The sequence below is a fragment of the Vicugna pacos genome, chromosome 13, assembly GCF_048564905.1.
Source record: "Vicugna pacos chromosome 13, VicPac4, whole genome shotgun sequence".
In the NCBI taxonomy this organism is placed as follows: Eukaryota; Metazoa; Chordata; class Mammalia; order Artiodactyla; family Camelidae; genus Vicugna; species Vicugna pacos.
This window is the reverse complement of record NC_132999.1, coordinates 61,450,078-61,463,759: the sequence shown is the minus strand read 5'-3', so window position 1 is coordinate 61,463,759 and position 13,682 is coordinate 61,450,078. Positions and strand designations below refer to the sequence as shown.

The following is a 13,682-nucleotide window of genomic DNA, read 5'->3' as shown; positions in this document are numbered from 1 at the left end:
AGGTCAAGGTATTTGCTCCGGTACCACGTGGGTGAGCAGAGGCAGTAAAACCAGTCCCCATGTCCACTCCTAGACCAGTGAGCCCTGCTGCACCCACGATGTGGGGTGAGGAGGAAAGAAAGAACCAGCCATGCAAAACCCAAAAAAGGGATCCTTTCTCTCCAAAGATTATGAAATCAAAGAGCATTTTGTTGCTTCTTGGACATTCTTTCTATGACTCGGAGGCCACACAATTCAACAGACTTCCCATTATTACTATTATTAAAGTATTTGATCCAGTTCCGCCTCCTACTTTACCAACTTTCACACAGACAGAAAACTCAAGCGTTTACCTGGGCTCGCCCTTGGACAGGGCGAGCAGGTCACCCGCGCTTCCAGCCTCCACCTCCCCGGGTCTTGGCTCCAGGGCTCCCGCAAAATCTTGAAATCCCCCCAGATCGGCGCGGTCTGAGGGAAGCAGCCCGGCTCTGAACAAGCCCAGGCAAGCCCAGGCAGAGCCCGCTTCTAGGTCCTCCCTCCTGCGCGCATCACCCGGCCCCGGGGCGGGAGACGCGTCTCTCCGGTTCCAGATCCGGGGAGTCGACTCACCCTAGACGGATCGGGCGCCGGCATCTCTTCCATCTGAGCAGGAAAAGGACCCAGGTAGGCAAGGAGGGGCGGGTGGGGGCGGTGCCAGCCCGCGCTGGATGGGGCGGGAGAGCTGCGAGAGGCAGGATCACGTCGGGGGTGGGGTGTGCGCGCTGCCTGAGGCCCGGGGCGCGGCGGCGCGGCGCGCCGCAAGGCGGCCGAACGCAATCGGCCGCGAGGCGGGTACCCCCGGGCACCCGGGACCGGCCCCAGGGCTCTCCGCCGCCTGCCTGGAATGGTGCTTCCCTGATGACAGCGCGGATCGCGCAGGGACCGTCGCCGCCGTCCGCCGCGGGGTCCCGGGGCGCGCTCCGGAGCCGACGAGCGGGCTCCACGGCCATCGGGAACCTCCCGGGGGCTCCTCGCCCCTCCGCGGCCGGACCGAAGCCCGGGCGGACTCAGAGGGCCCTGTAAGAAAGCAAACAGAAGCCACGGGGACGCTCGCCGCGAAGCCCAGGCCGCCAGCCTCTCCCCGAGAAGAGGGAAGGAAAAATCTGCGTCCCCGGCGCGGGCGAGGAGGTGTCCTGGGTCTGGACCTGTCGTGCCCGCGACACTGCCAGCTCGGAGAGCTCGGAGAGCTCGGAGGTCCTACGCAGCCCTGATTCAAGGAGGCAGGAAAAGACTTCTAGTGCCAGAAACGGGCCCCCCGCCGCGGCCCCCGCCCACCGGCCGGGCGCGCCGCCCCCACTCACCGCGCCCCCAAGTCCCGGCGCTGCGGGCCGCCGGAGTGACTGCTCTTCACGTCCCGGGGCGCAGAGGCCGGCGGCCGGCACGGCCGAGACGCGGCGCTCAGGAGCCGGGTGCGCCGGGCGGGGGCCGCGCCGGGCAGGGCTCGGCTGACACAAGGGGCCGGTCGTAGCCCCCAGCGCCGGCCTTCGATGCTCCGGTCCCGGTTGAACGCGGGGCCTCGGCGCAGAGCTGCGGGGAGGCGCCCGACAGCCCGCGAGGTGCGCGGCTCTCTTTACTCGGCGTTTCCACGCTGCCCTGCGCGTGGGGCGCGACGCCTTCCGGGTTGATGGGGACATACGTGCAGGGGCGGCCCTGAAGACAACCTCTCTGCTGTGGGGAGGGATTCCTGTCACCACTCCGTTCCCCCAACCACCGTAAATCCGCACCCAGTCGGACCAGGTTCAGACCTAGGACCCTTGAGCGACAAACTGCCCTGCAGCCCGCGAGCCCAGGTACGGAGCTCCGAAGAGGAGTCCCCCGGACCTCCCTCTGCAAGTGTTACTGCTCTGAGGGTCGTTGCAGGACAGAAATTGCATCCTCAGAATCAAACCCCGTTCATAGACTCACAGTCAGACACACTTGTAGCACCCGCCGAGATGCACCGCAAACGGACAGACACCTGTCTCCTCCACATGGACAAAGCTGAAAGGGGAAGGTCTTCTTGGCCCCAGGAGACTCATCCGACTTGTACTGGGAGAAAGTGGTCCTTGGGGGACAACAGGGAAGCAGCTGCTGCCCAGGTGTGTGATCACATTTGGGCACCCTGGAGGGAGCAGGTGGAGGCCAGGTGTGAGATGTCCCCAGTTGCCTGATGATAATCCTGAGGCCCACACGTATGAGTCTGCGTGGAGCCCATGTTCACAGACTTTTTCTAGAGAAACAGTCCTAGAGAAGGAAAGAGCCGGCCAGCAGGTGAGAATTCTGGGGTGCACTGCAGAGCTGCAGGTCAGGCCTACCTTTTCCACAGGAGCAGTGCTGGGGAGAGCCTTACACCCAGTGGCCATCACCATGGGGTGGGTGGGATGAGGAAGGCCTCTGCAGATGCTCAAAGACAAGAGGATTCAATAAGGGTGATAGCTCTGGAGACAGCACAAGATGACAGAAGGGAAAAAGGGGTTCTAATCCTGATTTGCTGTGTGACCTCAAGCCATAATAATATTAATAACAACAGCCAACTCAGGTTGAGCGCTCAGTGTACCAGGCATCCTAAACCCTCCCCCAGGTAACCCCATTCAATCCTCAGAACAGTACTCTGAGATAGACACTAGTATTGCCCCATTTTCAGGTGAGGAAATCAAGGACTAGAAAGGTAAAACTTGGCCACCATCACAAGGAGAGTAGGGTGGAACCAGGACCCAAATCCATGACTTTCTGACCCCCAAGCCTCATGCCTTAAGCACCTGCCACCTGGCCTCAATTTGGCAAATAGCTTAGCCTCTCCAAGCCTCGGCGTCCTCCCCTGAATAGGCAGTACCAGGCTCATGGTACAGATTCAGTAACTATTGTGCAATGAATGAATGAATGCCCTACCCCTCAGGGTAACTGTGAGGACTGCAGCCTGTGGAGTTCCTGCATGCAGCAGGCATTTCCATGCCTTCAACAGCTCGTCTAAGGAACCTCTGTGGAGCCCCAGGCCCAAAGAAGCAAAAGTTCCCTACTCCACCCATATAGACACCTAAGTATTTCCGGCTGAGACCTCCTCCCTCATTGGTCCTTTCTTGCTTTCCTTTCAGAGCCACCAACATGCCTTGACCTGGACAGCTACCAGATTGATTGAGTACACGTGGGAGACACCAGACTTTGGTAACTCGAGGACTGAAATAACCAGATTCTCACCCACTTTTCCATCCAGAGAGGCCAAACCATATCCAGGCCTTTTTTTTTTCCTTTAATTATTTTTGCGTAAGTGAGGACTGGTTTACAAAAGCCTCACCATATGCCAAAGTCCATGTCCCCTCTCCCCACACTGCCAGGTACAAGGATGCTGAGCTCATTTGTGTTTCCCCTAGAATCCATCTAGCACCCGGACGTACACACACCCCTGATTTACAAGCAAGAGGGCTACGGAGAAACGGGGCCACAGGGGTAGCATGGATAAAGTCTGAGTTACATCCCCCGCTCCCTGCCACCCTGTGCCAAACATGCATCCTCAGACACAGCATCAAAACAGTGCATTTGGGGAGGCATTTAGGTCTTAAATTTAGCCACAGAAGCCCAAGGACTCCCCAGTTGGCCTATGGATTGAGTTGTCCAAAAATGTGAATTAAAAAAAAAAAAGATAACAATCTATTCCTGGGAATAGATCATAGTGATGGTGGCACAATTTTGTGAATATAGTCATCCCTCCGTATCCAAGGGGGGATTGTTTCCAGGATACCAAAATCTGTGGATGCTCAAGCTCCTTATATAAAATGAGATGGTGGTTGGATATAATCTATGCGCATCCTCTTGTATACTTTAAATCATCTCTAGATTACTTATAATACCTAATTCAATGTAAATAGTTGTAAATTTAATGTAAATGCTATGTTTGCTGGCACCAGCAAATTAAAGTTTTGCTTTTTGGAACTTTCTGGAAATTTTTTGGTTTTTTTTTTTTTTTCAGTTCGCTGTTGGCTGCTTCACAGCTATGGATCCTCCAGATACAGAGGGCTGACCAGATACTAAGACCACCAAACTGCATGCTTTAAATGGTGAAATTTATGGTATGTAAATTATATCTCAGTAGAAAAAAGGAGCCACCATTCTTCCTTCCTGGTCAGAATACACGGCATGAACCCGGCTGGTTGTCTGAAAGCCCCGGCACTCCTGAATGCTGACTCCCTTGACTTAGCAGATCTAACTGCAGGTCGAGTGGTACAGGAGGGTCAGGCATCCTATGGCTGTAGCTGTTCTGTGAGGGCCCTGACTGTGGCCATCTCAGGGGCAAGTGGCCAAGAAGCCACGGCAGCCTGTCTCTTATGCCCTCAATGACAGGGCTGCAGGGACACAGGGCCCTGGACTGGATCCTGCAGAAGGAAGACTTAGTGGGGAGGACTTCACTGCAGCCCCAATATCAGAGAGTTCCTTGGTGGGGGGAAGGTGGACGGGCCAGTGTGCGTGTGTGTGTAGCGTGTGGGGTGCTCCAGGGAGCCCGCCTGGCACTTACAAAGCCCCTGTGTCAGCGAGCACGCTCTGCAAAGCCCCATCTCTGAATAGGGAAGCTCAGCTTGTGGGGCTCGTGAAGAAATCACCACTGGGTTAAAACATAGCAAGTAAATGTAAGAAGTCAAAATGCTGTACAAAGGGGAGAATTATTTTTAAGTGGTTACTCATTGCTATGCTGACTCTGCATTTTAACTAAGCTTTAAGGTTCTTTTATTTCCCGGCTCCTAAAGTTGCTCTTTGGCTTATGCGTCAAATCCACCTTGTTCCTCATTGAAGAGAGAGAGGTCAGCTTATTTTTAGGCGCTATCTGTCTATGGAGTAATTGATTGATCGATAGAACAATGGATATTTAATACATACCCGTACATACATGATTTAGCTGCCACTTATCAAGCCCTTATATATACATTATGTACTGTTACATGTTTTACCCACGCGATCTCATCTGATCCCCCAGCCGCTATACGCAGCAGATGTGTGTGGCGTTTGGACCTTGACTGCATCTCAAAGGCAGTTCACCTCCGGACACAGGGGCTTGATTTGACAAAGTTGGCAGGCACACAGGGAACCCCCTCCGATTTTGGTGGGATGAGTGGAAACTCTCTGACCTTGAGTCCAGGAAAGTGAGGCTTGCCTGGTATGTTTGCTACCTGCACCTTTCATAAATACACAGAACTGCTACCTCCCATTTCTCCAGCTCACAGAGGGAAAGAGGGCCAGTTTCCTTTAATGTTTAAAAGGACAATGGCCCCAAGCTCCTGTCCTAAGGATTGTGAGAAGGACAAGGCTCCACCCTCCCGCGAAGAACCCCAGGAGCCGCAGCCCATCCCAAGGCTGCCGGTCCTGGTGTTGCCCCGGCCACCCCTTCAGAGGACGTCTGGCCCGTCAGGTCACCTGTCTGGAGGTCTCCCCAGGACTTACAGGAGGGGTCTTCCTTGGCCAGACTCAGGCCCAAGTGCTTTACAGATACTAACTTCTTTAACACTCATAATAACCCTTGCTCTTAAAGTTAGATAACTCACCCCAGGTCATGCTGCTAGTTAGCAGCAGAGGTGGGATGTGAGCCCAGATACTCTGGCTCGAGGCTGCCATCAATCCCCATATAAGCTACCAAGGCACCCTGTACCAGGGCACTAAGACCATCCCCTTCTGTAGGACTTCCTAATCCTGGGGTTGGCTTCAGATGACTCACCTTTTGAGGTGTGGTCCCTCCTGTCAACTGATCTCACTGGGTCATCCCAGTTCATCCCAGACAGACCAAAGCTCTGGGACTCCTCTCCCCCTGTCCCTGAGGCACTGTGAATTTCCAATCGCTTTCCCAGCAATCTTTGCACTCTACCGGGGGCAGGGAGCACAGCTCTACCTGGCTACAGCCGTTCCTCAGCTAAAGGTTTCCAGTCTTATCCTGTCCCAGAACCCAGCATCACAGGGACCCTTGAGGACAAAGAAAGACTGCTCTAGACAGCCCCAGGACTCCACTGCCAGAAACAGGCAGTACCCAACTTCTCTCTCATTAAATAAAAAGGTATGTTCTGCCTCACCAGTTGCTACTGCACAACATATATATTATATAATACATGGCATATTATACATAATGTTATATCTAAATATATATTACCTACTACTCCAGACTGATGGTTCATAATCGTTTTTGGGTCACATAATCCTTTGAGACTCTGACGAATTTCCAAGGAAAAAACCCAACAACTTGCATCACACAAAGTTTCAGAAGATTCCTTGACTGCTCTCTCTCTACCCCCTCCTCCCATCAAATTTAAAAGGTTAAAAATGGTGTGATGCTGTCCAATAGAGCTGCCCTGGACAATGGAAAAGTTCTGTGTCTTTGCTGTCCAGTTCACTAGCCACACATGACTGCTGGAACGAATTAACTAAATTAGATATAACGTTCAGTTCCCCATGGCATTGGCACATGTGGCTCGTGGCTACTGTATTGGACAGTGCAGCTCTAAAGTCTATCCCAAATTAGCCAGAGCATCAGAGGATTGCAAAACTAGGCCGTATCACACATTGGCTTATGTTGAGAGGCCTTATGAGAAAGAGACCTAGGACATGGTTCCCCACCCACTGTGTTTACTCTAAGACACTTTTATTACATGAAGCAAACTAGGTATTGATAGGGGTCTCCATGACCATCCACTTTTGGGGTCTGGGATCCCCGAACACAACATGGTAAGGAGACTTTTCTTTGGTTGCCAAACTGTCCTTTAACTTAGTTGAAGACTGAAGGCCTTTCAAAATCAAGCCAGCTGACGTGCTCTGATTATAATGCAGCAATCTGAATATGAGCACAAGGGTGGTGTTTGAAAGGTAGTCGCGTGACTGAGTTTGTACAAAAAATTTGGAAAGGTCTGATGAGTCACTCTTGCTGGGCAGCCCAGTGCTGAATGCCAGTGGGACCAGAACTAGGGTCTGGCTGGCCTAACCAGACAAATGGCCTGGAGGCTGTCTCTCCGCAATCGCTGGAGACAAGAGGACAGGCCCCTCATCCTGCAGCCGCACCTGCTGAGACCTACGGCAGAAGGGATAGGCATCCCCTAACCGAGGAGGTCTTCAGAACCTGCAGGCTGCTGGGCCAGTGCCCGCCCACTTCGCTGCCATGAGCCCAAGTCTGACAGATCCTCTTTCTTGCCCACTGGGTCGAGGGAGGCAGCGCTGAAGCTTGCTTTTGTTCTGCTCATATGTCACCAAGGTCACCAGTGACCTTGACAATGTTCCTAAACTCAGTGGTCAATTCCAAGCCCCATTTTGCTTGATCCATTGGCATCATTTAACACAGCTAGTCCCTCCCTGATCCTTGAAACTCTTTTTTTCCTTTCTGTTTGGATTTTTGAGTGCCATCCTCTCTTGGTTCTTATCGACTTCATCCACCACTTCTTCTGTTTCTGCTGCTGGTTCCTCCCCAGCCCCCACCCTTTTTGTGTTGGAAGACCCCAGGGCTCTGTTCACCAACCCACTCTCCCTGGGTGATCTCATCCAGCCTCAATGCCTACCCCTCACATCTATACACTGATGACTCCCAAATCAATATCTGCAGTCACGACCTTCAGACTTTAATAGCCAATGGCTAACTCAAAGTCTTGTGGATGTGTAATAGGAATCTGAAGATGTGATGCATCCCAAACTAAAGTCCTGGTTCCACCCTGACTCCCCAGACTGCTCCTCTGAAGTCTCCCCTGTCTCCACCCTCAGCAACTCCATCCTTCCAGGTCTCTGGCAAAAATCTTTGCAGTTCACCCTTGACCTCTGTCTCGCTTCCCCCAACGTCCGGTCCATCAGCAGAGCCTGCTGGCTCCACCTTCAAAATACAGCTGGAATCCAGACCCTTCTCTGCTTTTTCTCTCCCCATTCATTGCTTCCACTCTAGTCTAAGCCACTATCATTCTCTTGCCTGGATGATGGGCATAGCCTCTTAGCTGGTTTCACTGGACCCTTGCTCCCCAGGGTCTGTCCTCAGCACAGCCTCCCGGAGGATCTATTTAGAATGAAGACCGATCACGTCACTCTTCTGCTCAAAACCCTCAGTGGCACCTCACCTTGTTCGAAGTCAAAGCAAAGTCCCTTCTGTGGCCTAAAAAGCTCAAATGAACCAGCCCCCAGCTGACCCTTAATCTCACTTCTTCCTACTCTCCCTCTTGCTGACTCTGTCCCACACTAGCCTCCTTGCTGACCCTAGAACACACCAAGTCCTCCCCCCTCTCCCTGAGACCAAAGGAACCAGACCAAGACCCTGGGGGCCCACATCCACCATCCTCGGTCAGCCCACCATCATCATCAGTGGGCAGTGAGAACCAGAGCTGTAACCATGAAGCCAGTTTCCATCCTGGGCCCCCAGGAAGACACTAGAGGAAGCAGTGCAAAGGTGGTCCTTAGGTTCATGTTCACAATGCTCATTTCTTACAGCCAAAGGGTCATGGAGGAAAAAAGTGACAGTTCTTTCCTAATTCAGAAAATATTAACATAAGCACTTTATTTCTGATAAAGATAACCATGTTATTCTATTAACTAGAAAGGGGAAAAAAAAAGGGACGGGGAAAGTCAACCCATGCCAGCAGGAAATGTGGATTGTTCTATAGAAGAGAGATCAGCCCTTGGAGGGTGGGTTGAGCAGAACTCCACACTTGGCTTTGAGAGTGTCGAGTGGAGAATGCTGTAGAAATGCCGGGGACGAGTGGGACCACTGTGAAGCGGGGCAGATGTTAAAGAGACACAGTCATTGGCAGAATGGGCTGCCCACGGAAGGGAAGTCTACTCTCAAGGATAGCCAAGGTCCACGAGAAAGCCAGAAAGAGAGGCAGCCAGATAGAATCTACAAACATTTCCAACATGACGACCAGAGGGATGCGTCTCATGAATGAACCATCAAGTCACTGTCCTTAGCGGAACCCCTTCTCCTCTGGCCAGCCACACCAACCCTCACCCCCAGTCCCTTTGGCGGATATTGCCAAGTTCTGTATTTGCAGCCATCGCCCCTTTCACTGTACTTAGCCACAGATGAGCGTCACTCATGTCTTTCCATAAAGAGGAAGAAAGCTTAGCACAACCCTCAGAAAACTGCATGTTTCAAGCATCCGGATTCCTAGCTGGAAGAGATAAAGAGCACTCACAGGACTTCTTTGCTGGAGCTGGGTCTTTCCCATTTGTCGGGCAGGAACGCCTTAGGAGAGCAGCCACTTTTGACCTCTGGGGACCTAGAGAAGCCAAGAAGCAAAGCAGCTGTGAAAACCAGCATACTTCGGGGCCAGGTGCGCACAGAAGCAGCCTGCAGGTGACGGCAGGTCTGTTCGAGTCTCCCTCAACCTTCTCTCCAAAGGGTGATTTTTCCAGGAGGAGCCTCCACTTTGAGCGAAGGTGTTACAGTCCCGGGAAATGTCCAAGAGAGTCTGTGCCTTCCAGAGGCCCGTGTGCACTGGTTACCCCAACAGAACCTGCAAACTTCTAGGGTAGAAGAGAGAGAGAGCCATGTCAGATGCAGCAGGAATGTGGCGCTCAGGTCACCAGGCTGAGCAGAGGCGCGAGGTAGCGGCTCCTTGGTGACTTGGAGTCCCTTTGAGCCTACGGGGCAGCCTGGGAGGCCAGTGGGGCCGCTTCAAAGCCCAGTGGGGCCCATTGCATGGTTTTACCATGAGCCAGCCCTATCTCACACCTCCTGTTTTGAAGAAAAACCCAATTTGTACCTTAAAAAGGAAAAAAACCCCACTTCTGCCTGGCCCACTCCCTGCTGTGAAATAAGCACATTTATGACACAGAAGGACGCCTGGCATCCCTGAGGCCCTGAACGGGCTATTTACAACACTGGGGCTGCAGGGCAAGGTGACCTTCAGACCAGGCAGGGGCAGTGCTTGGTGTGAGGTGGGGCCCTTCAGAGGATGCGAGGCATCCAGGCCATTTGCCATGTCTCAGGGGACCTGGGAGTTTACAGAATGAAGAAATGTCAAAACCGGATTAGAAAAGTGCATTTTAAACATTTAAAATTTAAAAACGGAATGCTTTTAACACACACATACACAGCTCAAAACACAAGAGAATTGCACTGTTTACTAGAAATGATATTTTTACAGATCTAAAAATTCTTTTTGAACACGCAGCTCAGGCCAGATGCCTCACCCACAGCAGACAGAACAACCTCAAAGCAAGTTACCCCAAGAAAGCAAGCGACCCGCCCACCACGATAGGAATCAGCCCTGGATGGGACAGATCAACCCCTCGCCGAGCTTCTAAACTCAAGTGACCCAGCACACTGGCAAACGTCTGAGTGTCCACTCTGGACTGGGCCTTGACTCAACCAGGAAAAGACTGAACTGGAACCATCAACTCTGTCACTAAGAAGTGACCCCATCCTTTGGTGCTTTGCAACTCTATGGTCATACAGGGAAAAGCGACTGATTGCTTAAAATTGAAGTATAGTTGATTTACAACGTTTCAGGTACACAGCAAAGTGACTCAGTTATACATACACATACATATATTTTCAGATTCTTTCCCATTATAGGTTATCATAAGATATAAAATATAGTTCCCTGTGCTATCCAGTAGGTCCTTGCTGTTTATCTGTTTTATATAGAGACAGTGTATCTGTTAATCTCAAATTTCTAATTTATCCCTTTCTCCTAAATGCTTTTTTTTTTTTAATGGAGGTACTGGGACTAGAACCCAGGACCTTGTGCATGCTAAGCATGCGCTCTACCTTCTGAGCTATTACCACCCCCCTACACCAAATGCTATTAATTTTTAAAGGCAAGTATCATGCCATATATTGTTTGTACCTACTCAACAGCTCTGATTTTCATGTCAGTGGATGCCCAGTAAATACTTGTTGGGTTGAACCGAATGATCAAGAATTTTGGGGGAGAAATAATATTTTATACCAGCAAAGTAAAAAAGCTCTGTGTTGCCTATTGGTCCCATTTGAGATGGCCCCAGTCAGATTTCTTGGTTAACTTTCTCCACCTCTGTCAAGTCAACCCACGTCTTAACAAGGGGTCTGGCAGCTCTCCTGCCCTGCAGCCATTACATCAACAAGATGTGTAGTGCTTATGACACAGTCTTGCACCTGCCCCAACTAGAGGGCTAAAAAGTTTCCAGCTGGGCAGGAGAGCGTGCCAGCTACAAAACACACTTTGCCATAGAGAGGAAAGGTCACCCCACGACACAGGAAAATCGGCCGCCTTCTTGATAATCACGGTAATTCACCTCCACGTTGTGGAAGGTTACTAGTGAGCAGCATCTTAGTGTTTTGGGTATTCAGATTGGTCCTACTCACAAACCCAAATCAGCATTAAACAAGTGGAACTGCTGGGGAGGAAAGAGGGAACTCACTGGGCCCGGAAGTGCGCTGAGACTCCGAAACCCCCAAACAAGGTCAGAAAGACCATCGGGGGAGCGGCCGTTGGAAAAAAATGAGGCCAAACCCAGTGGCTGATTCATGTAGACTCTGCCTGGGATGGTCACTGTCATTCTGTAACATTCCCCTAAAAGGGGGTGGGCACAAGGCCCCACCTGAAACCCAAGATCCTGCAAATGGACCGGAACGCCCAGTGTAGGGTTGCTGGTGGGCCATTGCCTCGGTCCTTTGCCACCCTGTTCGAGGATGGTCAGCTCTCCCTGGGCATTTTGTTCAGCCTCCTCAGACAACAGATGCGCACGCGGCTCATAACGCCTACACTGAGAAATGGGAACAAGGAAGGGCCCAGTCCACCCTCCGCACTGTTCTCCCCAAGACCCTTCAAAGAGGTCAAAACGAAATGTGGGAGGACCCAGGAGATGACACAGATCCGGAACGGCAGGGAAACTTCTAAGTAAACTTTCTGTTTTATCAGTCAAAACAAAATCCTGGAAAATTCTTCTGACCGCATGGGACCCAGTAAGACTATCCCCATCCGGCAAACCGCCTGCCCCGCGGTGAGCGGCCCGGATTCCCTCCCGCGTCCTCAGGCGCCCTCTGCTGGAGGACGCCTGAGTAACAGCGCTAATAACCTGACGGGCAGACGCCAGGCTCAGGCGGCCCTGGTTTCCCAGAATTGCAAAGAGGAACAACTTGGCAAAACAAGCCCCATGTTTTCTCCCCCTGACACTTCACCCAGTGCGAATCGTAAACCAGAGGTGCTGCAAACCTGCTCAAAGGCGGCATTCAGTTCCCAGAACAGCACTGCCCCATGTCCAGTAAGTTCTGCCCCATGGTCTTTTGGACCTCAGGTCTGTGTCACCTCCTGGTCCCCAATTTCCTTACCTTGTCCTAGTTGGGGTGGGTCACCTGAGTCAAGGCCACCGATGAGTCCAGCACTGATCACTTCATCCTTGTCCCACAGGCAGGGTGAAACATATCCTGGAGACTCCCAGGTCTGCCCCGAGCTTCCTGTCTCCTTGGGCAAACTGGTTAATCTCTAGGCCTCACTGTCCTCATCTCTGAGCTCAGGGCTTACATCAGATGATTTTGAAGCATCCTTCATTTGTGGAGCTAAAGTTTACATGCAGAAGAGGGAGGACAGGTTCTGATCCTTAATCAGATCTGCACCAAATGAACACAGCAGGGGAACTGGTGACTCTGCACTGGGTGAAAAGCAAAAACAGTCAGTGGAGAAGCACCATAGGTCAGGATCTGGTCCTGGGGCCCCAGGATCCCAGCAGCATCTTGGGGTCTTTTCCCACATCCCCCACCTGCCTCCTGGTACTCCCTATCTTCTGAGTGCAGCCACATTACCAGGTGAGCACCCCCAGTGGCCCATTTCTAGCTGAAATCCAGGCCCACCATTTATTCTCATGGTCCCCACCTTTTCCTTGCACTTTAGTACCTGGAGGAGCCCCAAGGACTCAGCCGGCCGGTTGGCTCTGCCCGGAGGGTGCAGGCGGTCCCCCGGAGAGCCGCCTGTCCCTATGTCCTTGGCAGGAAGACTGGCAGCCGCAGCGCTGCGCCTATCCCAGGCTGAGCAGGAGGGCTCCTGGTGTCAGTTCTGGGGCAGCCACAGGCCTGGGCAGGCCCCCCAAATGATGACATCAGCAGGAAGCAGGGTCTGCAGGCCCCACGACCCCTGCCATCTCCTTCTCTTCCCCCTCTGCCTCTTCCCTCCCCCTCCCAGGGCAATGCAGGCTCCAAGGACAGCCTCCAAGGTGGAGACACTCGAGTGAGCAATGGGAGGAAGCAGCCACCAGCACTGAGGCTCTGCCCGGGGGAAGTCCAGGGTCCGGGACAGCGAAAGGTATCAGTCTCTGAACTGGCTGACAACCGTGAACAGGCCCAGAAGAGCAGGCTCCTGTGTGCAGTGTGACATCACTTCCCATCTTGCCAGGAGACAGGCTTTTGCCAGGAAGAGGCCCCAGGGGACAAGTCGGACAGCATTTTCATGCCACTGGCAAACAGAGGACCAACACCAGAAGCTGCTATTCTGGGCAGAAGGTGCTGTCTGGACACCCCCCACCTCCGCCGGGCTACCCTCTCTGTTCCCAGCCCCTGGCTCCCCCCACCGAATTCCCTGACATCACCCTGAAGGGTCAGCAGCTCCTGGACCCCGCCCACATTTGCTGACTCAACTTCCCTCTGCAGGGGAAGCTGGACTTCCTCCACATCCAACTTTAACCTTCTGCAACTAACTCCATGATACTGGGAAAAGACCTTTCTCCCACCATCTTTGTGCCTCAATCTTTCTCCATAGGCTTCCTCAGAC

The 13,682-nt window shown here is 52.5% G+C and overlaps 1 long non-coding RNA gene across 2 annotated transcripts; it reads left to right on the top strand.

The window, feature by feature from the left end:
* The first annotated feature begins 229 nt into the window (after positions 1 to 229).
* LOC116282883 (uncharacterized) lies at positions 230 to 10,936 on the top strand. 2 transcript variants are annotated; one of them, XR_012079527.1, is made up of 5 exons: positions 230 to 642; positions 3,090 to 3,159; positions 3,962 to 4,061; positions 9,173 to 9,299; positions 10,110 to 10,936. It is a non-coding gene; the product is annotated as an uncharacterized lncRNA (long non-coding RNA). The 2 variants fall into 2 exon arrangements; XR_004192418.2 differs by lacking the exon at positions 9,173 to 9,299.
* The last annotated feature ends 2,746 nt before the right edge of the window (positions 10,937 to 13,682 follow it).